Source organism: Scyliorhinus canicula, chromosome 8 (genome assembly GCF_902713615.1).
Source record: "Scyliorhinus canicula chromosome 8, sScyCan1.1, whole genome shotgun sequence".
NCBI lineage: Eukaryota > Metazoa > Chordata > Chondrichthyes > Carcharhiniformes > Scyliorhinidae > Scyliorhinus > Scyliorhinus canicula.
The window spans coordinates 132,772,567-132,794,925 of record NC_052153.1 but is presented as its reverse complement, the minus strand read 5'-3'; the positions used below and the strand labels follow the sequence as shown (position 1 = coordinate 132,794,925).

Here is a 22,359-nt window from a genome sequence, read left to right as displayed (position 1 = left end):
CTTGGCAGCAGAATTCAGTCGATAAAGATGAATGTTTTGCCACGGTTTCTGTTCCTGTTCCAGTTTCAGTGTTTGCTGGTTTTTCTGCCAATATCCTTCTTTGGGGAGTGGATTCGGAACACGGTGCTGCAGAAGGACTGGCAGTCAGGAGGCTTGGCGTTGCTAAACTTGATATATTATTACTGGGCAGCGAGTGCTGAGAAGGTTCTGGGGTGGTGTGGAGATCCTGATGCTGTATGGGTGTGGTTGGAGTCGGGTTTGTGTAAGGCATCAGGATTAAGGGCAGTCGTGCCATTTTCTGAGGGGAAATATTCAGTGAACCCGATGGTCGTCTCAACATTTAAGAAATGGAGACAATTTCGCCAGCACTCCAAATTGGGGGCATATTGAAGCTGGCAACGATTTGTGTAAATCACATGATTTAGCCGGCGAGGTTGGATGCTAGTTTTAGGACATGGTAGAAGAAGGGGGTGGAAGAGGTGAAGAATTTATTTCTAGAAGGGTGATATGCGAGCTGGGAGGATATTTCTGAGAAATCTGGGCTTTTATCGGTATCTACAGGTTCGCAATTTTGCGAAAAAGATCTTTCTGACATTCCCTGAGGTGTCGCCATCCTCGTTGTTGGAGAGGGTTTTGTCTTTGGCAGGGGTGGAGGAGGGGAATACCCCGTGGATTTATGGTAGGATTATGGCAGAAGATGCAGTGTTTGTGGATGGGGTTAAGGCTAAGTGGGAGAAGGAGTTGGGGTTGGAGGATGGGCTGTGGTGTGAGGCTCTGAGTAGGGTCAATGCAACGTTGTCATGTGTGAGGTTAGAGTTGACACAGTTGAAGATAATGCATTGGGCCCATTTGACCAAGGCTACGACGAGCAGGTTGTTTGTGACAGTGGAAGATGAGTGTGAGCATTGTGGGAGCATGTGCACAGGTTCTGGTCTGTCCTGGGGTTCTGGGTCTCCTTCTTTAGCATCTTGCTGGCAATTTTACAATTTGAGCTGATACCCGCTCCCTTAGGTGCCGTGGTTAGTGTGTTGGCTCTGCCGGAGCAATAGTCAGTGGTGAGGACTGACATTCTGCCCTTCACCTCGCTGAGTGTTTGAAGGCGGGTGCTGATGGGATGGAGGTCAGCTTCCCCACCTTCAGTATTGCTGGGGGATCTAATAGAGTTTTTATTTCTCGAGGAAGTTAAGTACACTGTGAGGAGGGCAATTGAGGGGTTCCACCGGAAGTAGCAATCGTTAGTTGCTGGGGAGGGGGAGGGAGGAGGAATTGCAGGGGGTAATTTCTGTTGGGGGTCCTTTCTCAGGGCCCTTGGATGCATCTCATCCAGCCCTTGGACCTTAACAAATTTAAGTACAGACAACCTATCCAATGCCTTCCTTATTCATTTTAAATCCTTCTTATTAATTACCTCCTCTTTCACCACGACCTTGGCAGCATCTTCTTTCTGGATATAGCTGGATCCGCCCCCCACAGGCCCCACACGCAGCGGTCGCGCGCTGTTCACGCCAGCAGCGACCTGGTGTGGTTGGCGCCGGCGTGAACCGGTCGGATTAGGCAGGCCGCTCGGTCCATCCGGGCCGGAGAATCGCCGCTCGACCGTTATAAACGGCGAGCGCCGATTCTCCCAGCGGCCTGTCGTAAAAACGACACGCTGTTTTGGTGGGAGTGGGAGAATCGCGTGCGGGTGCCAGGGCAGCGTGGCGTGAATCGCCCTGCACTCCCGCGATTCTCCCACCCGGCGTGGGGGTTGGAGAATCGCACCCACTGTGTCCTGTCCATCTTTTGACTTCCTGTTTCCACCTCACTTCAGGCTATCTGCTTGTGGAACCCTCATCCATCCGTTTGTCAAACCGAGCTTGACTATTCAAATGCTCTCCCAGCTTGCCTCCCAATCACCACCCTTTGTGAACTTTAAATCAGACAAAGCATAGCTGCATGTATTCTATCCACATCAACTCTTCCTCACCCATCACTAATATTCTTGTTGACTGCTTTTAAATCCCTCTATGGTGTCATCCCTCCCTACCTCTGCGATTCCTTTAACTCTACAACAACCCAGAACCCCACACTCTTCTCTTGCTGCCCTCATATGCACCTCTCTGCCCCCTTCCTCCTACTTTGCTGGCAGGGTCTTCAGTTGTTTAGGTCCCATCTTTTGGAATCTCCTCTCTAAATATCTCTGCATTTCCATCAATTTCTCAACAACAAAAACAATTTTCAATTACATAGCAGCTTTAATGTAGAAACGTAATACAAGGTGCTCCACAGAGGCAAAATCTGGTAAAAAATTAAGCAAAGAAGTTGCCATTGCCCAATCAGTGCCCTAATTACTCTCATGTAGCTCCACTCTTATCTATCTGATCAAATACACTGGAATGGATTGTTTTTTGTTGAAATAGATACATTTTCTATCAACATGGAATTTTGGTTAAATGTTACTACATTGGGGATTCAGAAGGTAAAACACTGCAAACCTTTCAAACACATTTCCATCAAGTACAAAATTTTTAATAGTTTTATTCCTTTTTTTGAAACACCAAACACATCAATGTTTGATTGGTCAGAAAAATTACAATATTTAACAAAATAAGGCTAATTGTAACAATGCTTTTACTGTGATTGACCCCCTTCATCAGTGCCCATGACATTGTTGGTAAAATATGGGATCCTTTCATTGCACTCCCATCATGGAACGTGGAGAAAAGATTGGAATTAAGCAGAATCTTGGTTGTAATGGATTACAACTGTTCCTGCAGTTTCCATGGGGTCCTGTTGGGACAGAGCCTCTGCCTATCCCAAGCAAGAGCCCTGTATTATATGGGCCATTGCCAAAGAGAAGTATTGTTTTAAATTCGTACTAGTGATATGACTCACTTGTGAAAGTGTGTATAGGACAAAAATGGGCAAGGCAAATTAACCTTCATTAAAGGAATGTTCAAGATGGTGGCCAATTAGGCCAAGAATAAAAAGACAATTCACATGAAAAAAGATCGAATAATGCTTTTCTCTGGTGACAATTAAAAATAAATAATGCCTTGTTTCTTTCACTTTCACTTTCTGAACTTACCTGTAACCTGAAACTATGTCTGCATTACGAGAGGCAAGAGGAGTTTTTGTAGCGTGGGGTATTCTCCTGCCATTTCACAGTGATTTTTATCAAACTTCTGCTGAAGTTATATCCTTGGGAGCTTCTGGATGTAATGCTGTGGAGGTGGTCAGAGAAGTAATTGCTGTAAAATCTGTGCAGCAATTCTAGGTCTTTACAAGGTTTTGTTGTTTGAGAAATAAACTGGGTATTCCAATATTTTTTAACCATGCAGCTTTGTCTTGATTTATCTTCAATAAAAAAGCAATAACTTTGACATTACACAATAACATAAAACATGGACTATTTTAACTGAAGAATTTTGCATAAGAAGTTGGGTTGTTAGGTGAAGCAATATTGACAGAACTAGACTTGTTATTCAGGATCTCACTACAAGTGGCCAATGGCAGACCAACATTGAAGTCTGCATTGAAGTTCTTGCACTTTCTTAACTGAAGGCCATAATATTGTAGTAGGAAGCACCATGGGAATAGGAGAAGCTGGTAATGAGGGAGATTTCCCTAGTAGCAAACGGTCCTCAAGCCATGGGAAAAAAGTTTCAAAAATCATTCCAATTAGTAATAATATTCCACTTTATTGTTAGGATACTAAATATGCAGTATCATTTGTTCGGCTTTTCCTACAATGATATTGTCTGCAAAAAGATCTAACAGCAAGTACATAATGATGAGGCCTTCCAGTCTCTGTGATAATCTTTGACAACAATGCTAACACTGTCATTCTGGCCACGAGAGAAACATGCATCTACTAAGCCCTGACCCTCTGAGCCTTTTATCTGTGTGTGTACTCTCCACAGACTGAACAAATAAAGGCTAACTGATAATTTACACATGAATCAACTTTTTCTGAAAAGTAGGCACCAGAGACATTTCTTTTCTCTGTAACTGAAAGAATGGCAGCCAGGTCTAAGATTGTCTCAGCAGCAATCATACAAGTAAAACAGCACTACATTAGAAAATGGCAGATCAGCAAAGGGAGGCAATGCAGTGAGACAGATAAAAATGACAGTATCAAAGGATGAGATGAATACAAACATCATAGAGAGTTCAAACTATACCCAACTATGACAATTATGTTCTTTTTTACTTTAAAGCAAGGGAGAGGTAGCGTTTTGCACATTTAAAAATTATACTAATAAGCTGCAGAAAATATACAATACAAGTCGGGGCTCAAACTTTCTGAAAAAGAGAAATAGTGAATCTCAAGTGGTTGAACCTCACATACAGCCACTATAAGGCAGAAAACATTGGTTATGTTGACCACGATTATCCATTATGCACTGCTCACCTGTGAGACCCTATCAATGGCATAAAATATAATTTGAAAGCGGTTTAGATATATTTTTAATTTGATCAGCTTTTGTTGTAAAACTGAACTTCACAAACTATTGGGGGAATTTTATGGAGATGAAAGGGACTTTGTCACAAGTGTTGTATTATAGTGCCACCACTGAGCGCCATGTTGGGTTACTGATTTGTTTGCGGTGTCTCAATGATGAGATCTTGAAACTTGTATGTTTAAACATGAACCATTTATTGTTAGTCTTTAACTATCTACATATCCCAGGTACTGCTGTGCATGGTGCTGCTCCATGCAGGCTGCTTCCTGATTGTTCTCTCTGAATCTGTTAATAGGTGACTCGATACATCATATTGTGGATGCTGCTATTTTCTAGTCACATGTTAACACTTGCTCTGCTGAGCACCTTTGTATTACAATGGTGATGGATGCATCAATTCACCAGACACGTGCTTTCCGATATGAACAGTGGTTTTAATCTACTTACTACAGAGCCAGCCTGTTACCCGTTGATGAACTCTCGGTGAACTGCAGGCTGACTCTGGACAAGGGTATTTATACAGCAGCACAAGGGGGAGGAGTTGTGGGCGGAGCCAAGGGTGGAGCCCTGTACAAACACCTGAGCATTCCCAGAGCTACTCCCCCTAGTGGTCGGATAACGCTACTGCGCTTACAAAGATACAGTGTGAATTACCAAGTTACATTCACCACATTTGGCATGAGGCACATAACACAACATCCCCCTTTCTTCGTTAAAGTAAACTTTCCTCACTTCCAATGGAGTATTACAATACAATCTTTACTTGCTGAACATAAATGTTTTGCAAATTGAACCTTAATTGCCACTTCTTTCACCAAACACTTGTTTACTGTTTTATTTTCAAATCAACTTGCATGCATATGCATCTTTTAATTCAGCTCAATGGTTCTCAGTACGTCTGAGACATCCAGTGCATTTTTTTCTTCTAGTTCCTTGTGCTTCACTGACAGATTTACATTGTCCAATCTGTATTTCAATTTCTATTGTTTCAGCTTGGAAAGTTCTGCAGATTTTCCTTTCAATGCCTCCTGGTTTTCATTCAACTGCTTTGTTAGCTCTTCAGTCTGTTCCTTGTAGCTTTTGGCTTTCTCCTGGAAAATGGAACATTGCTGAATCTTCTCTGCAAACTGATTCATCAGTTTGTTCAGAGTGATGTTAATTTGTTTCCCTTTGGAATTTTCCAATGGAATAAACTTGGACCTGAGAGATTCTTGTAGCTTGCGAAGGTCTTTCAACTGGTTTTCATTTTCTTTGTGAGGCTCGATTAGATTCTCCTTCCTTCAAGTTTCTTCTGCTGTGCTTCCATTCTGCTGTTTAAGACAGTATTCACTTCTTAATTTTTGCTGCATGGCCATGCATTCTTTTGCATTTGATTTTGAAAGACAATCAGTTGTTTCTTCAACTGTTCATTTTCTGTTGACTTTCTGTCAACTCACTCTGGGTTTCAGTACATCTTTTCATTGTTACTTATAGCTCCAATGCAACTTTTTCTGAAGCAATATTCAATGTCTTTTTTAGCTCAGGTTTTTCCATGGCTACATATTGATTCGTCAAAGAGTCTTTCAGGGTTGCAACCTCTCTGCATGTCTTTTCTGCCTGGCTGAACATCTGGTTGAGTTTTCCAAATCCTGCTTTGCTTTGCCAACTGTGGAATTGAGGATTGTTTTTCTCCTGGTACCTTTGGGTTGTTTCTGAAATTTGTTTTTTCAGACCTCAACTAGCTTAGTTCATTGAAGATTTCAGTTTATGCTGCATTTTCAGAGGTATATACTCATCTTGAATCTTGTGCTTTAATAATAATAAATCTTACAGTGTAGCTCTGATGTGATCATTTTCCTGTAGAACTGCTTCATTTACATTTTGCATGTTTTGCTTCTTTTGATTTACCTCAGATAGCTTTCCATCATTCAGAGCCACATGCTCATCCTACATTGCTATCTGCTGTTGTAGTTTTGGTGCTGTGCCAATGTTTTCATAAAACACTATTTTTAAGCTTTTCGGCTGCTTCTCAGCCATTCCTTTCTTCCCACTAAACATTTTGGCTCATACATTTCATTGTACTGACATGGTTATCAACCATCTTGTGGTTTGCATGAATACTGTCTCCCTTACTCTGGGATCTTCTGTTTCTCTCATTCTAGGGTCTTTTTTGGTGCCCTCACGCCGGAATCTTTCATTGCCCTTTCTCTGGGGTCTCTTGTTGCCCTCTGTGCTTTAATGGGAGTTTCCTTCTCTTGGGGTTTGCTTCTAATTCTCCGTCAAAGGCTGTTTCTTCTTTCTTGTAGTTACACGTTTGAATGTCATTACCCCTTTAAGGCTTTCTACAGTAATAGTTTTTTCACTCAGGCTGTCTACAGCCTGCCGGTGCATCTTTTTCATGCATTTTGGCGGGCTCCCTGGCAATCAGCCACTTTGTTGTTTGTGAGTTTTAAAACTTTTAAAACAAAGATCATGTGATGTGAGCACAGGAGCGGCTGCGTTTTCACAAATTCCAACTCTGCTCAGCTTTTAATTTTTGTTTTTATCCTCGGGCATATCTCATTTATGGGCAGGATTTTCCAGCTGTTCATGCTGGCGGGAAATTCTGGTCCCAAGCTGGCGCACGGGTTTCCCGGGAAATCCCATTGACAAAGCTGTACCGGTAGATTTCACTAGCGGGCTGCCTTCTCTGCCGAAAAACACGCAGCGGGGTGGTTGGTAAATCCCGCTCGATGTCTTTTTTTGTTTACATGGCTTTTACTATGTACCATGATTTGTTGGTCAGTGTTTCAGCACTTTTGAGTCAAGACAATATACTTTACTCCTCGTTGATTCATGGTGGCTGGAGGGAGTTGCGGTGGGCCTTGTTTTTGGTGGCACAGCTGCTTTTGAGAGGTCTTCCACCCTGACAATCTGGTGCACGCTGACTTATGATGGCTGCTAATGACGAAGGTGATCCGTCTGATAGTCTTAGCTCTGCGGTGCAGGACATTAAAGTAAAATTTTAAGAGTTGTAAGGCATCTTTATGGAGGTGGTGGTGGCGCACAAGAAGGATTTTGTAGCAGAGAGAGCACTGACTCTGGTGGAAGCCTGCCTCCACACGGTTGAGTTCCTGCTATATGGCCTGGTGTCCATCCAAAGGAATTTGGGTGAGGACGAAGGGGAATTGGTGAGGAACTTGGTCATGACGGGTATCTCCGGTGAGGTGGCGGAGAAGTTCCCACCGATTTTGAGAACTGGCTGCAATGTCTACTGAATCTCGGTCGAGTGTCTGGGCAGCTCAACTCGATGGAGGACATTTAATTCTGTCTTCGAGTCTGGGATTAGGTCTGAATATCCTTTATTTGGTGGTAGGTGGTATGTCAAGTAGGATGGTCCCTTCCAAGAGGGGTGCTTTTTTCTCTTCTTTTCTCCTTGGGACGTGGATGTTGGTTCTGTTATTGGTATGTACATTGGATAATTTGGGGATTTGGAGAGGTGTGTCCTGGCGGTGCTGGGCTAGGCGAAGCTCAGCATTGCAGTCAGTATTCTGTTGCTTCTTGCACAGGGATACCTCCTTTGGGGGTGTCGTGGGGAGCCCGATGTAGGTAGGTCCACATCCGTAGAGGTGAAGATTGAGGAAGGGTTTGAAGGCTGTGCCCAGTAATTATCCTTAATTTTTTTTGTCTTGGGAGTTGGAAGAGGCCCAGTTGGTGGTTGGTTGGCCAGTTCTCATCTCGTCATAATACCTTAGCAGGGATTTTTGGGTCCAAGGGGTTAGTTCTGATAGTTCTTGTTCTTCTTCACTCTTTTTCTGATTTTGACAGAATTGCTTCTACTTCGCTCTTAGTATTGGTACCCGTGAGGCCTGGCTGTGGTGGTGGTTATGGGAGGGGGATGGTTGGCCCTCCCTCCGTCTCAGGGCACTCCCCAGTATAGGCGTCGCTCTGATGGCCCTCCCATCCTGGAGTGGGTTGCCCCATTTTACGATTGAGACCAGTTTATATTACTTGTGGTTCTTAGCTCCTTGATATCCTGTTGTCCTCTTGAAGGTAGTATCGGTGCTGGTGATGCAGAGATAGGTTTTGTCCTTTGATCTAGGGTGGGGAGGTGGTATTGGGGAAATTTGGACTCTTGGCGCTGTTCTTGCTCTGTTTTTGCTTCTTGTATGGGAGTTCCAAGGCTGAGTATTAAGATTTGTTTGTACCCCGTCCTCTCTTTGTCTTTGCTTCTGTCATTTTGCCATCTCAAAGGTATAGGGTGGCTGCCTGTTCTGGTCTGGATCGGGAGAAGAGTTTAAATTGCATTGTAAGAATAGTCGATTTCCCCTTAGCACTGGGGTTCTCCGAGTATTGTTTTCTCCTTCTGTCATTTCTTTTGTAGCTCTAGTTGAGATGTTGGTCTGTAATGTTGCCACATATCCTGTTTGGGTGCAGACAGGTCCTTTATCAGTGGAAGGACCATGTTGTCCCTGATTCATCTGGTCTTATTTGTTCCCAATTTTAGAATGACTATTGTTTTGTGTTGTACCTATTGCACATTGATACCTATAACTATCTTCCCGCTTTTGTTTGTTTGATGTGAAACTTCTGTGGAAAGTTGAAAATCCAATAAAATTACGGGATTACCAATGCGACGTGACAAATTAGGTGACACATGGCAGCACTGTGGCGCAGTGGATTAGCACTGCTGCCTCATGGTGCCGAGGTCCCAGGTTCGATTCCGGCTCTGGGTCACTGTCCATGTGGAATTTGCACATTCTCCCCATGTTTGCGTGGGTTTAGCCCCCACAACCCAAAGATGTGCAGGCTAGGTCGATTGGCCACACTAATTGGAAAAAATGAATTGGGTACTCTAAATTTATATTTGAAAAACAGGTTAGGTGACACACAAATGACTGGTATAAATGTCAGTGTAAAACGAGTTGGAATAAAACTACTGCTAGATTAACATGTATAAAGTAATGAACGATGGAACTTTTTTTCAAAATTCTTTCATGGGATCTGATGGCACTGGTAAAGTTTGTTGCACATCCCCAGAAGATGAGGAGGAGCATTGGTAAAGTTTGTTGCACAATCCTCCAGAAGATGAGGAGGAGCATTCTTCTAGAACTACTGCAGTTCATTCAATGTGGTACATCCACTGTGCCCCAAGGAAGGGTGTTCCAAGTTTTTGCCCAGCAACAGTGAAGGAATTGCGGTATAGTTCCAAATCAGGATAGCGAGTGGCTTGGAGGGGAGCTTGCAGGTGATGGTGTTCTGATGATTCTGCTGCTCTTGACCTTCTAGGTGGTAGAGCTTGCAGGATTTGAAGGTGATGTTAAAGGAGTCTTGGTGATTTGTGCCAGTGCAGCTTGTGGATGGTCACACAGTTGCTCCTGGCAGTAAAGATAGTGAATATTTAAGGTGGTGAATGGAGTGCCAATCAAGTGGGCTGCTTTGTCCTGGGAGTATCGAGCTTCCTGAGTATTGTTGGAGCTGTACTCATTCAGGCAAATAGAGAGTACTCTATCAAACTCCTGACTTTTGCCTTGCAGATGGTGGACAAGCTGAGCAGTGTCAGGAGGTCACAGAATTCCTAGTCTCTGACCAGATCTTATAGCAATAGTTAGGTTTCCGGTCAGTGGTAACCCCCAAGGATGTTGATGTTGAAGAATTCAGCGATTGCCATGGCATTGAATGTCAAAGGAAGATGGTTGGATTCTCTCTTGTTGGGGATGGTCATTGCCTGGCACTGGTGTGGCACTCATCAGCCCAAATCTGAATGTTTTCCAGGTCTTCCTGCATATGGACGTGCACTGCTTCAGTATCTGAGGAATTGCAAATGGTTCTGAACATTGTGAAATCATCAGCGAACATTCCTACTTCAGACATTGTGATGGAAGTAAAGTCATTGATGAAGTAGCTAGAGAAGACTGGGCCTAGGACGCTACATTGAGCAACACCTGCAGCTATGTCCTGAAGCTGAGATGATTGGCCGCCAACAACCACAACTTTATGGTAGGTATGATTCCAACCAGGCCTCCTTGCCACAGTAAGTCAAATGGTGCACTGATGTCACCGGCAGTCACTCTCATCTCACCTCTTTCCTCCATGTTTAATCCAAGGTTGTAATGAAGTCTGGAGTTAAGCTGTCCTGGCAGAACCCAAACTGAGCATTGAAGAGCAGGTTATTGATGTGTAAGTGCCACTCAATAGTACTGTCGATGACGTCTTCTATTACTTTGCTAATGATCGAGGGTAGGCTGATGGGCCAGATGGGATTTGTCTTGTTTTCGTGGACGGGACATCTTTGGTCAATTTTACACAATGCAATTGCAGGCAGCAGCACCTTTCGTGCACAATTGGTCTTACAGCTTTGAGAGCCTACCAGTAATTCTTAATTGGATGGCGAGTGCACCCCCTGTCCACTAATTAGCCAATCATGCAAAAATTGATGTTTGGTTGCTGCCACCAATATGACAGAGGGTAAGGACTAAGATTAAGTGCCAACACGGAGGCTCTGACCTAAAATAGAAAATCCTGTCCATTGAATGGCTGATATAGCTAGAGTGTGTGAATTTAGTTCTTATTTTTGTTAATCGATGTCTTTAATTTCTACAATTTCTCTCATTATGCATCTTAATTGGCTCATGCTTCTGCCATGTAACCATCTCATATATTTTCCAATTAAGTACTTTCACAGGTTATTCTAATTCTTCACCTGCCTTGCACACCCCCAATCCCCCTTCTCCCTTACTCTCTCGTTTTAATTCTACTTACAAAAAGTTTGCACATTCAAAATAGAAACCTATCTTGATTTTTCAACTGATGCAACACAAAGTTGGACAATTGTACCAAAAATGTACAAATATAAACTGTACTGTAGAAAATATGTTTTAACCAAAATTGTTGAAATGATCAGTTGGCTTAAACAGAATTATACCTCGACAATGGTTTAATTACAATAGATATTTGATCAATGAAGATTAAAACATATTAATATAGACCTGACATATTCTGACTGATTAAAAATACAAGGTGGAACTTTTAAGGGTTTAAAATAGGTGACATTGATTCGATTGACTGTTATACCCTTCACCCAATTTTTCTTTCCATTGAAATCAATGGAAAGTAATATTGGGCAGGGTGCATAACAGGCTTATCTTGTGTTGTTCATCTTATACCCCAACTAAACTTGGAAATTCTGATACTAGTGCATCTCTATGAAAATTGGTTCTGGATTTCCAGCTTGTTGATATTAAGCAAATAAAGCCTCTCAGCAAAGACTTAGGGCTGACTATACAAGTGTTGTTCCCACCAGCTACGCAAAGTCCATCCAAACTCAAAACTACCTAATTCATCTGCAGATGGTATGGTAGCGTCAATCAACAACAAAGGTGCAGACTGGCATATTTATACATGTTTTTGATCAGAAATAAATGGAACTCTTGTTGTCAACTAAAGCACATTGCTGCATCGCAATATAAATGCTTCATAATTTATCCATTTCTTTTTCCATTGTTCCATTCCAATTTAGAAACAATTATGGTAGGATCTTCTTCTTCTTGAGATCTCTGCCTGAAGGACCTTGGTGATTATCCAGTGAACCTCAGCAAAGTGGAGAGATTTGTACAGCAGGTAAGGCAAGGAAGCAGGCCTGAATCTGACTCAGCTGAAATGAGGATCAAACCATTTGTTGTTGGCACTATTCTGATCCACAAACTAACTGTTTTGCCAACTAAGCTAACTGGCCAGAGAGGGATATGTAAGGTCATATTAAGAAAACTAAAAAGTGGAAGACCACACAATAGCTCTGTAGTAACTATTTGGTGCAAGTTGTATATATTTAGAGTTCAAAAATTTAGTTGTCAAAAACGGGTGACACTGGCTTTAAAAAAATAAAATTATTAAGAAAACATTTTCAATATATAACACCGTAAAACCATAGTACACAACAAATACAATTCCAGACTCAACTGCCTCCCTCCCCCAACCCTCACACCAGAAAGGAAAACCAACCAAGTCAAAACCAGAACCTCCCCCAGACCATTAAATCTGACGGTGGCCAGCTCCCCAAAGAAAGGAAATAAAAGACTGCCATCTGGAGTAGAACCATTTTGCCGACCCCCCCCCCCCCCACCCTACAACTAAATATACATGATATTTTCCTAAATGCAAAACAAAAACTCCATAACATCACTCAACCAGGACGAAGCACTGGGAGGAACCGGTGTCCTCCACCCAAACAGAACTCACCTTCAGGCTATTAAAGAATCAAAGGCAAGATCACCCACCTTCACCCCCACCTGCAGCTCCAGGCGAGTCCAAGACCCCAAAGCTGGTCACCAGCGGGCAAGGCTGTAACTCAATCCCAAGAATCCCTGACATGGTGCTGAAGAAGGAGACTTGAAGTCCACTTCGCAGGGGAAAATAGAAATGGACTTGTAACCAAGACCCTCAACTAGTGCCTCCACAGGCACTCCTCTCCATCCACCCCCCATATGGACTCCGTACCCTTAAATCACTCCTGTACCTTCTCATTGTTCGCCGTCCAAATAAAATAACAGATTGGGAAAAGCAAGGCCTTCCGATTGCCTTCCCCTCCGCAAAACTCCCTATGAATCCGTGGGGTCTTGCCCGCACAAATAAAAGAAGATTTCATTTTATTAATTTCCATAAAGAAAGATTTGGAAGGAAAAGTGGGAGACACTGAAACAAAAAGAAAATAGAAAACAGAAATAGAAAACGCTTATTGTCACGAGTAGGCTTCAATGAAGTTACTGTGAAAAGTCCCTAGACGCCACATTCCGGCGCCTGTCTGGGGAGGCAGGTACGGAAATCGAACCGTGCTGCTGGCCTGCTTTAAAAGCTAGCGATTTAGCCCAGTGAGCTAAACCAGCCCCTAGAAGCCATGAGTAAATATGCATTTTTACTGACTGGACGCGTCCTCTTGACCTTATTTATCAGACCAGCAAAATTTAGTTTATGGAGCGAGGCCTTATCATGGACCACCCGGATTCCCAGATAATGGGAGCAAACTCCTAAGGTTCGCAAGTGCCCTAGATCTTTTTACTGGGCCATTCAACCACTCACGTCCCAAGTGACTAGCCAAATAGGAGGTTGTCTACGCCCACCCAGCTGACCCAGAGTCAGCCATTCCCACCCTGTGGGGCAGTCCAGCAACTACTCAGAGAGAGCCGACAGCAGGCCCATCCAAGATGGCCACCAAATCCTCCATCAAAACAGAACAAAGAAATGCTTATAGCCATTGTCAGAAAATGAACCCTCCTCAGCCACCCCCCCCCCCCGCCTCCCATCAATACGACACTTAAATAGCTCTGCAAACAACAAAGTAAAAAAAGACTACTACTCTACCCCTGCTCCCTTCCAAGCCCCAATCTAAATGATAACCAAAATCCAAAGTCATCCTTAAAAACCCTTCCACAGTATGAGCTGCAGAAACCTCCATCCTTCTGCTCCCATTAATTAACTATACAGCTAGCAGGACGGTCCCCAGAAAGATTCATAACTGTAACAAATAACCATAATGCCACCCAAACCCCCCCCAATCCAACTTTAATCGTTCTAGAAAAAAAGAAACAAGAACAACACCCATCCCACAAAACCCACAGTATAAAACTCCAAAACGCCCAATAAACACCCCACCAAATTCCACAAATCACATTCCCATCCCCAGACAGACATCTCCCAGCCAATATAATTCACAGTTATTTCGAGCCCAGTCCATGCTTCTGCACAAATGTCTCTGCCTCTTCTGGAGTATCAAAGTAATAATCTCTCGATTCATAAGTCCCTCGGAGGTGCGCAGGGTAAACCACGCCAAATCGAACACTGTTTCTATACAACATGGCCTTGGCCTTGTTGATAGGTGTGTGCCTCCAGGCTAGCTCCGCTCCATTCCGCTGGGTCACTGTCTGTGTGGAGTCTTTCTCCCTGTGTCTGCGTGGGTTTCCTCCGGGTGCTCCGGTTTCCTCCCACAGTTCAAAGACGTGCGGGTTAGGTGGATTGGCCATGACAAATTGCCCTTAGTGACCAAAAAAGGTGGAGGGGTTATTGGGTTACGGGGATAGAATGGAAGTGAGGGCTTAAATGGGTCCATGCAGACTCGATGGGCCAAATGGCCTCCTTCTGCACTGTATGTTCTATGTTAACATTCTGGTAGATTCTCACAATGAGGCCCTCCCACCTTAAGTCTCCATGTTCTTTTGCCCACCACGGGATCCATTTGTTTTCTTGACAGCTGTGAAAGTGCATAATGATCACTCAGGATGCCTCACCAGCACGGGCTTCTGCATCAATGACCTGAGGGCCCAATCTAGTTCGGGAAGGGGTGCCATTTCCCCCTCCCCACCATCTTCCCAAACATCTACGACATATACTTTGTTGGATTCAGACCCTCCAGAAACCCAACAATCCTCAAGTCCTGTCTTCTGGAGCAATTTTCCAAATCGTCCACCTTGGCCCTTAATGCCTTGTTGCCACCGGCAATCCGGGTGCGGCATCTCTGTTTCCACGGAGGTGATCTGGTCATTTTGCATTGAAAGGACCGCCTCCACCTCCTTTAGCGCCGCCCCCTGACCACTTCATCCATTTTTGCCAAGGCCCCTCAAATAGTGGCCACCAACACCTCAATTCCTCACATGTGGTCCTCAGAGACCTCCTGCTGTAGTTTCCCAGAATCTTTCATGCCAAGATGCCTGTAAGTATCTCAGCGGTTAGTGGAGTGGTCACTGACACTACAGGAGCCACCACCATTTTCTTAGCAGATGAAGCTCTCAAAGCCTCCAAGTCCGATGATGATTCCTTATTTTTCTGTTCCCTAGTTTTGTGTTGATTGGGCATTCCTTTGAATTTGGATTCTCAACCCATCAAACTGACCAAATTCCACCTCAAATCGTCTACGAAAACCGGACGAAAAGAGCGTAAATCAAAGTTCTTTGGTGGGAGCCACTTCGTGCCCGACTGCTCTCTACATCTCACCAGCAGAAGACCGGGGGGGTGACACTGATTTAATAAGTGGAACATTTTTACTGCCCTGCAGACTTAAGCGTGTCTGACCATACATTTAATTTTAACTTCTGCTATTAGAGGATACAATGCTACCTTGTTTCAAATGTATTTCCAGCATTTCAGGTGATTTTATTTTCCATCTCGCTAGAGTCAGCTCTAGATGATAAAATAGCAAATGATTTGATGACCGTAAAAAGAAAACAAGAGTGAAAAGATCGTTATTTTTTCTGTATACAAGTTAAAATTCCATATCACAGCTTATTGTGCTGTTAAGGTAAAGTAACTGCCACAAGTGCTTTAAAGTTATCTTTCAGTTTGTATTCAGTTATAATGACATAATGCAAGTAATTGTTCATGACATTTATTGTCATTGAATTCATGCTGTGAAGTTTGATTTAACCTTAGAAATAAATCAGCATTGTTACGCTACATTATTGTAATGTGATGAATCTACAAATTTCGGATATATTGTACTATATGTATTTGGTGCAGTAAGGGTTAAAAGCCTGGGCTAGTATGTGACTGCTGCAGTCATGTTTTAAAAAATCCAAGTTTGAAAGACAGCTCGGCTTTTTGGAGCCAGAGGTGCAATTGAAGCATCGTAAAAGGTTAGGCTAACGGACTTTTATTTTTATTAAGGGGGTTCCCTGCAAAGTAGATAATTAGAGAGATTGTGTGTTCAGCTTAGGAAGATTATATAGTTAGTGGGAGGTGCCAGGGCCTGAAGGAATCAGTGTTAGGTATTGGCTGGGAGGTGAGCTGAGAAAATTTCCAAAGAATATAGCCAGAGATTCTGCATTTTTCTGAAAGGGTGTCAATTCTCTTTATTCCAACCAGTCTCAAAATATCTCTCTTTCTCAAAGCGGAGTTTCAAAGACATCTCTGTACAGCAGGTATTTATGGGTCTGCTAACTGTATTTTAACGTGGATTGTGACCAAATGGTCTTGTTGTTTGATTGGGAATAAAGATAGCAGTTAAGGGTTATTGTATCACTGTATTGACTAGCATTATTTAAGGGGTAATTGTAAGCTATTTTACTGTGTGATGTTAAAGATATTTTATTGTGTTAATAATAAAGTTTGTTTCAATATACTGGATCCCTATTTTGTATGAATTCACTCCTGGAACAAATTACCTTTTCCTGACAGTCTTACCAAAGTAATATAAAATATTCGGGTTTCTGTCCAGTATCATAGCCAATATCTAGTCCGGTACCATAATAGTAAACATATGCACATTTCATAGACTTGAAATTCCAATGTAACAGTTTAGGGAACTGTTTCTGAAAGAAACCAAAAATGTCAAAACAGGAAACGTGATTATAAGATAAAGGCATTAAGTGCTCAGTACAATTTAATGATTTTTTTCATGTTTAGAACCAGTTAGGTGGAAAATAGATAGTCATTTAGCGCAATAATTGCTGATTTAGCTAAAGCATTTAAAAGGAATACCAAAGGTCCCTAATTTTTCAAGTAGTACAGGTATCTTGAGTTCATATAGGAGAAAGATGTAGAATGCTTTTTCAATTCTGTTCTTGAGTTTACTCTCAGCTGGACTGAACCTTTATTAAACTGGAATTCCAAGATTAACATCCAGGGCATGGGAGGATACCATTTCCCTTTCGATACATGAAAACCATTATTGGCAGATTTGCTGTATAGTTTCAGTCTTTCAAACTTTGATCAAATGTTAATGTTAATACTGGTATTAATTTTGTCCTGTGCATCACATAGGGATGCATGCAAAACCAATTTATTAATGGTGTCTTGAGTAAGTTTAGACTTTCATGTCATACGCTGCAATTACAAAATAATTATCTGCCAAGTAGTTCCAACATATCTATTATTTAGAGGTCTCTGGTTATTTCATTGGTTCTTAAAGCTAGAATGTAGTGATCATGCTATGTATTCTTCATTTATATACTTGTAAAATAATCTTATACAAATAAATGTTAAGCAGCTTAACAGTAGCCAGATTCTCAGGACAGAAAAGAATGATCATCAAGAATTGTTGACACAGCAAATGCAAGTTTTATTTTTTAATCTCAGACAGCTAAAAATCTGTGTAATTTTTTAAATGGTTTGTTTTCACTGGGCCATCAAGGAGGACATGTAAATGTGAATAAAATATAAGTAATTACATCACTCCATTTTAGATAAACTTAGAAAGTTGAAGCCATTAGCCATCACTGACATTCACTCTTATCTGTATCTTCCAGATATACATCTATTGCCCACAGCAATTATAATATGGGACCTTTCCCTATAAATAAAAACTTTGCTCAGAATATTGGGAGGAGAAAGCATGTATATGAAATTTAAAGAGATGGGAACAATTAAAAGGAATTGTCACAACAGGGACAAAAAATTGAAAGCCCTGAGAAATAATATAGTATTTCAACACAGTCAGACGTTTTTCTAAAGCTGATGGAGTAGGGGAATAAGAAGTGACAGGAAAAAATTGAAGCAAATGAAAACCCCATTGCAGGTTAGAGGTCACAGCTGACAGGTTCTCTCACTTGCTGTTCTAGCCTTATGGTATATGTTAGCAGCAAGTGTCCTGATAGCATATAAAGCAGCACTTGGTTCTTCTCATTTAGACCCGAGGAAGAAGCTTCCCACAGCCATTCCCAGGCTGGTGTAACAATACTTGCAAATACAGTTGGTGGTAAATTAGCAGATGTACCAAACATGCTATGCTGGCAGATGATTACCCTTTTTTTATTCATTCATCCAATGTAAGTGTTGCTGACAAGGACATAATTTATTGTCCATCCGTAATTGCCTTTGAGGAGGAGGTGGTGAGTTGACTTCTTGAACTGCTGCAGTCCATGTTGTGTAGCTATGCACACACAGTGCTGTGGAGAGGAAGTTCCAAGACTTTTGACCCAGTGACAGCGAAGGGAATGGTGATGTACCTGGTATGCCTTCTCATGGCATGCTCTGCAAGTGATCCTTTTTCAGTGTAATTGTCACTTTCACACTTATCTGTACTATTTTACTGCTGCCACAGCATAGGGCTGGGATTTGGAGACTCTACGTGCACCAATCATATGCTGAAGCAAGGTTTAGCCAGATGTGTATGCAGAAGTAGGTGACTGAGTACTGGTGGTGGGAACAGAACATCCCTCATGCATCTTGACCCACAGTCATTCCTTTAATGATGTTTCCCTTCTTCTCAGTACATATAATTAGATGGAAAAAGATAATTTAGCGCAACTATTCTGTGCTGCTGGACATATCTTCCAAATAAGCAATGGTCCTAGTCCCATGTACTACACACCGGGTAGTAGTTTTGTGAAATCCATCGATGGCTGTAACAGAACTGTGGAAAAAGAAAACCAGATTTATTTTTAAATGGCCCAAAGGCTCAATAAGGGATATGAATTGGCCAAAATATCCAAGGGAGAACACCCCTACTCCTCTTTAAATCGTGCCATGGGATGTTTCACATCTACTTGAGATTGAAGATAGACTTCAGTTTAACATGTCAATAGAGAGGCTGACCTCGACTATGCAGCACTCCCTTCATTACTACACTAAAGCGGCAGCCAAGTTTATGTGCTCAAGTCTCTACAGCAGGATCTGAATTGATGAATTTCTGGTGTCAAGTGGGAAAAATAAAAAGAAAACTAGTGGGTGAAATTAACAAAAATATCTGAATGATTTCATTGACAGTTTGAAAAACATTGGCAGTTTAAAAATGAGAATGATTTGATTGTTCAGTTTTCTGCTGCTTACTCATTTTTACCAGCAATTATTGATTGAAGTAAACTGCTTTGATCCATTCACAGTTAGTGTTCTCAAATATTTGACTGGTAACAACATCTAAGTCCCCTTTTAAGGTAATAAAGAACAAATTCTTGACCTCCGGGTGTATGATTGCCCTGTGGTGTAACGCCCTAAAATATGGAACAGAAAAGTGTGAGGCAACAGAAATACACTGGATGCAAGAGTTTTAATTATTGATAATATATTTGTTTCTGCTTTGGATTTGATTTTGTCCTAACAACAGGTACCAGCATGGATTTAATTTCCAATAAAATCCACATTTTCAAAGCACACTGACATTCATATTCACCAGCAAACCAAAGTGACATTGTTAGAAAATATTTTTTGAGAAGTAGTCTTTCTGTTCACTTGTTCATGGAATTTGGCATTGCTGGCAAGGCCAACATTTATTGGGTGGTGGTGACCATATTCTTGAACTATTGCAGCCCATGTTGTGTAGAGACATCCCCAATGCTGTTAAGGAAGTTCTAGGATTTTGACCCAATGATGGTCAAGGAATAATACCACGTCTGGATGGTATGTGACTTGAAGGAAAACTTCAAGTAGTACATAGGAACATAGGATAGGAATTAGGAGCAGAAGTAGGCCCTACAAGCTTGCTCCGCCATTCAATCAGATCATGGCTGATCTCTTCCTGGTCTCAAATCCACCTCCACACCTGTTGTAACCTTTTTTTAAAATCAAAAATACACCAATCGCTTGTTGAAAACATTTAATGACTCAGATTCCACTGCACTATGGGAAAGCGAGTTCCACAAATTCACCACCCTTTGCGAGAAGTAGTTCCTCCTTATCTCAGTTTTAAATCTACCGCCTCTCAACCTATATCCATGACCTTTTGTTCTAGATTTCCCACAAGGGGCAACATTTGGTCTACGTTTACTTTATCAATCCCATTTAGTATTTTATGCACAGTGATCATCCTTCTAAACTCCAGGGAGTACAAGCCCAAACTGTTTAATCTCTCCTCAAAAGTCAACCCTTTCATCTCCGGAATCAATCTCTTGAACCTCCTCTGAACTATCTCCAATGCCACCACATCCTTCCTCAAATAAGAAGACCAAAACTGTACACAATACTGTGGTCTCATCAACACTCTATACAATTCCAACACTTCTCTACTTTTATATCCTAGTCCTTTTGCAATAAACGCTTCCATTCCATTTGCCTGTTTAATTACATGCTGTACATGCATACCGACTTCTGTGATTCATGAACAAAGACACCCAGATCCCTCTGCCCAGATGCATCTTGAATCTGCTTTCCATTTAGATAATAATTCGTCTTTCTATTTTTTCGGCCAAAATGGATACCCTCACACTCATCCACATTAAACTCCATCTGCCAGATTTTGGCCCAATCTCCTAGCCTTTCTATATCCGTCTGTAAAATCTGTATCTCCTCTTCACTGCCTGCTTTCCCACCTATTTCAGTCTGTCCGCAAATTTTGCTCTGTCACACTCTATTCAATACCGTCTCCCTAGTGACGGCTATTGCACCAAGTTCCTCTGCATTAACTGAGTTTTTGGACATTTTTTATTATATTCTACCGTGTTCCCATGTTGCCGTTGTCCTTCTAGGTGTGGAGTTAGCGGGCTACAGAGGTTCTGTTGATGAAACCTTAGAAGATTGCTGTAATCATGGACCAACATCTGGCAGGCTTGTGTCAAAATTGGGAGAGTGTCCCACAGACTAATGAAGCAACAGCCTGACATAGTCATACTCACTGAACTGTACCTTACAGACAATATTGCAGACTTCTCCATCAATATCAACTCAGGTGGGACTGGGTGGGAGACTCCAATGCCACTCACCAAGAGCGGCACAGTCGCATCACTACTAACCAAATCTACAAATCTACCACACAGGGACTGAAGCAAGTGGTGAAGGAACCAACAAGAGGGAAAAACAGATCGAGCCATTCCTCCCCCCCACCCCCGGGCCTCGGCTGTAAACTGCCTGGATGTTGGTGAGCTGGCATGGTGGAAGTATTGGTGTCTCATGCTTCGATCGTTGGAATCCTTGAACGTCCCTGAGGAGTACTTGTTGATTCTGTTTTATCCTGAGCCTCTGCTTTCTTTGTGTGTCCATGAAGAAGTCTTTATCCTGAAGATTGCCCTGCAACTCAGTCATTATACTGGACATTGCTCCCTGTTGATCATGTTCTTATTGGCTTGGGTGTTGGGGGGTAGCACCGGCCCTCCATTCCAGGATGTCCATTTTATGGGTGTCTTGATGGTTCTTCTTCCTCTGGTCTGAGATCCCCTCCCGGCTAAAGGCAGAGTGTTTAGCATTTCACTTCTGATGTCAGTGGAAGTGGTACCTTGCCCTGTTAAGGACTAGGTAAATGTAGGCTCGGCGGAGTGTAGGCGTTGTGTGGATGATCCCAGGGTCATATTCTCCTGAGATAGTTTTTCCTTTGGAACGGTGCTGGGTTAGGCAAGTTTTGGCTCTGTAGTTAGTATCCTCTTGTCCCTTCGGATCGGGGGTGCCTTCCCCTGAGGGCACCTTTGCGGGGAGCTTGGAGGGGCTGGGCTTGGCTTTCTTATAGTTGGAAATTTAGGGATGGGTGAGCGCTGTGCCTAGAAGATATCCTGCCTCTTATGCTCCGGGGTAGGAGTGATGTTCTCTTGTTGTTTGAATGGCTGACTCTCCGGTTTCCTCCCACAAGTCCTGAAAGACATGCTTGTTAGGTGAATTAGACATTCTAAATTCTCCCTCTATGTACCCGAACAGGCTCCGGAGTGTGGCGACGAGGGAATTTTCACAGTAACTTAATTGCAGTGTTAATGTAAGCCTATTTGTGACAATAATAAAGATCTTGTGCGGGATTCCCCCATACCCGGCGGGGCGGGTGGGGTCCCGGCGGGATAGAGTTGCGTGAACCACTCCGACGTCGGGCCGCCCCAAAGGTGCGGAAGGCCTTTGGCGCCGCGCCTGCTGGGACCGAAGGGAGCGTCAGCAGCTGCGGGGGGGGGGGGGGGGGGGGTTCACCTTCGCGTCAGCCATCACGTAGGCCTACACAGCCGGCACGTAGGAAAAGAGTGCCACCATGGCACAGGCCCGCCCGCGGATTGGTGTGCCCTAATCGCAGGCCAGGCCACCATGGGGGCACCCCCCGGGGCCAGAACGCCCCGCGCCCCACCAGGGC

General features: G+C 42.8%; 1 protein-coding gene and 1 long non-coding RNA gene across 2 annotated transcripts in view; one reads left to right on the top strand and one right to left on the bottom strand.

The window, feature by feature from the left end:
• The window catches only part of fam172a (family with sequence similarity 172 member A), an 820,821-nt gene that overhangs the window by 37,558 nt on the left and 760,904 nt on the right, over nucleotides 1–22,359 (bottom strand).
• Nucleotides 10,184–21,788, top strand: LOC119970516. The gene is made up of 4 exons (XR_005461635.1): nucleotides 10,184–10,403; nucleotides 10,511–10,583; nucleotides 11,923–12,023; nucleotides 21,077–21,788. It is a non-coding gene; the product is annotated as an uncharacterized LOC119970516 (long non-coding RNA).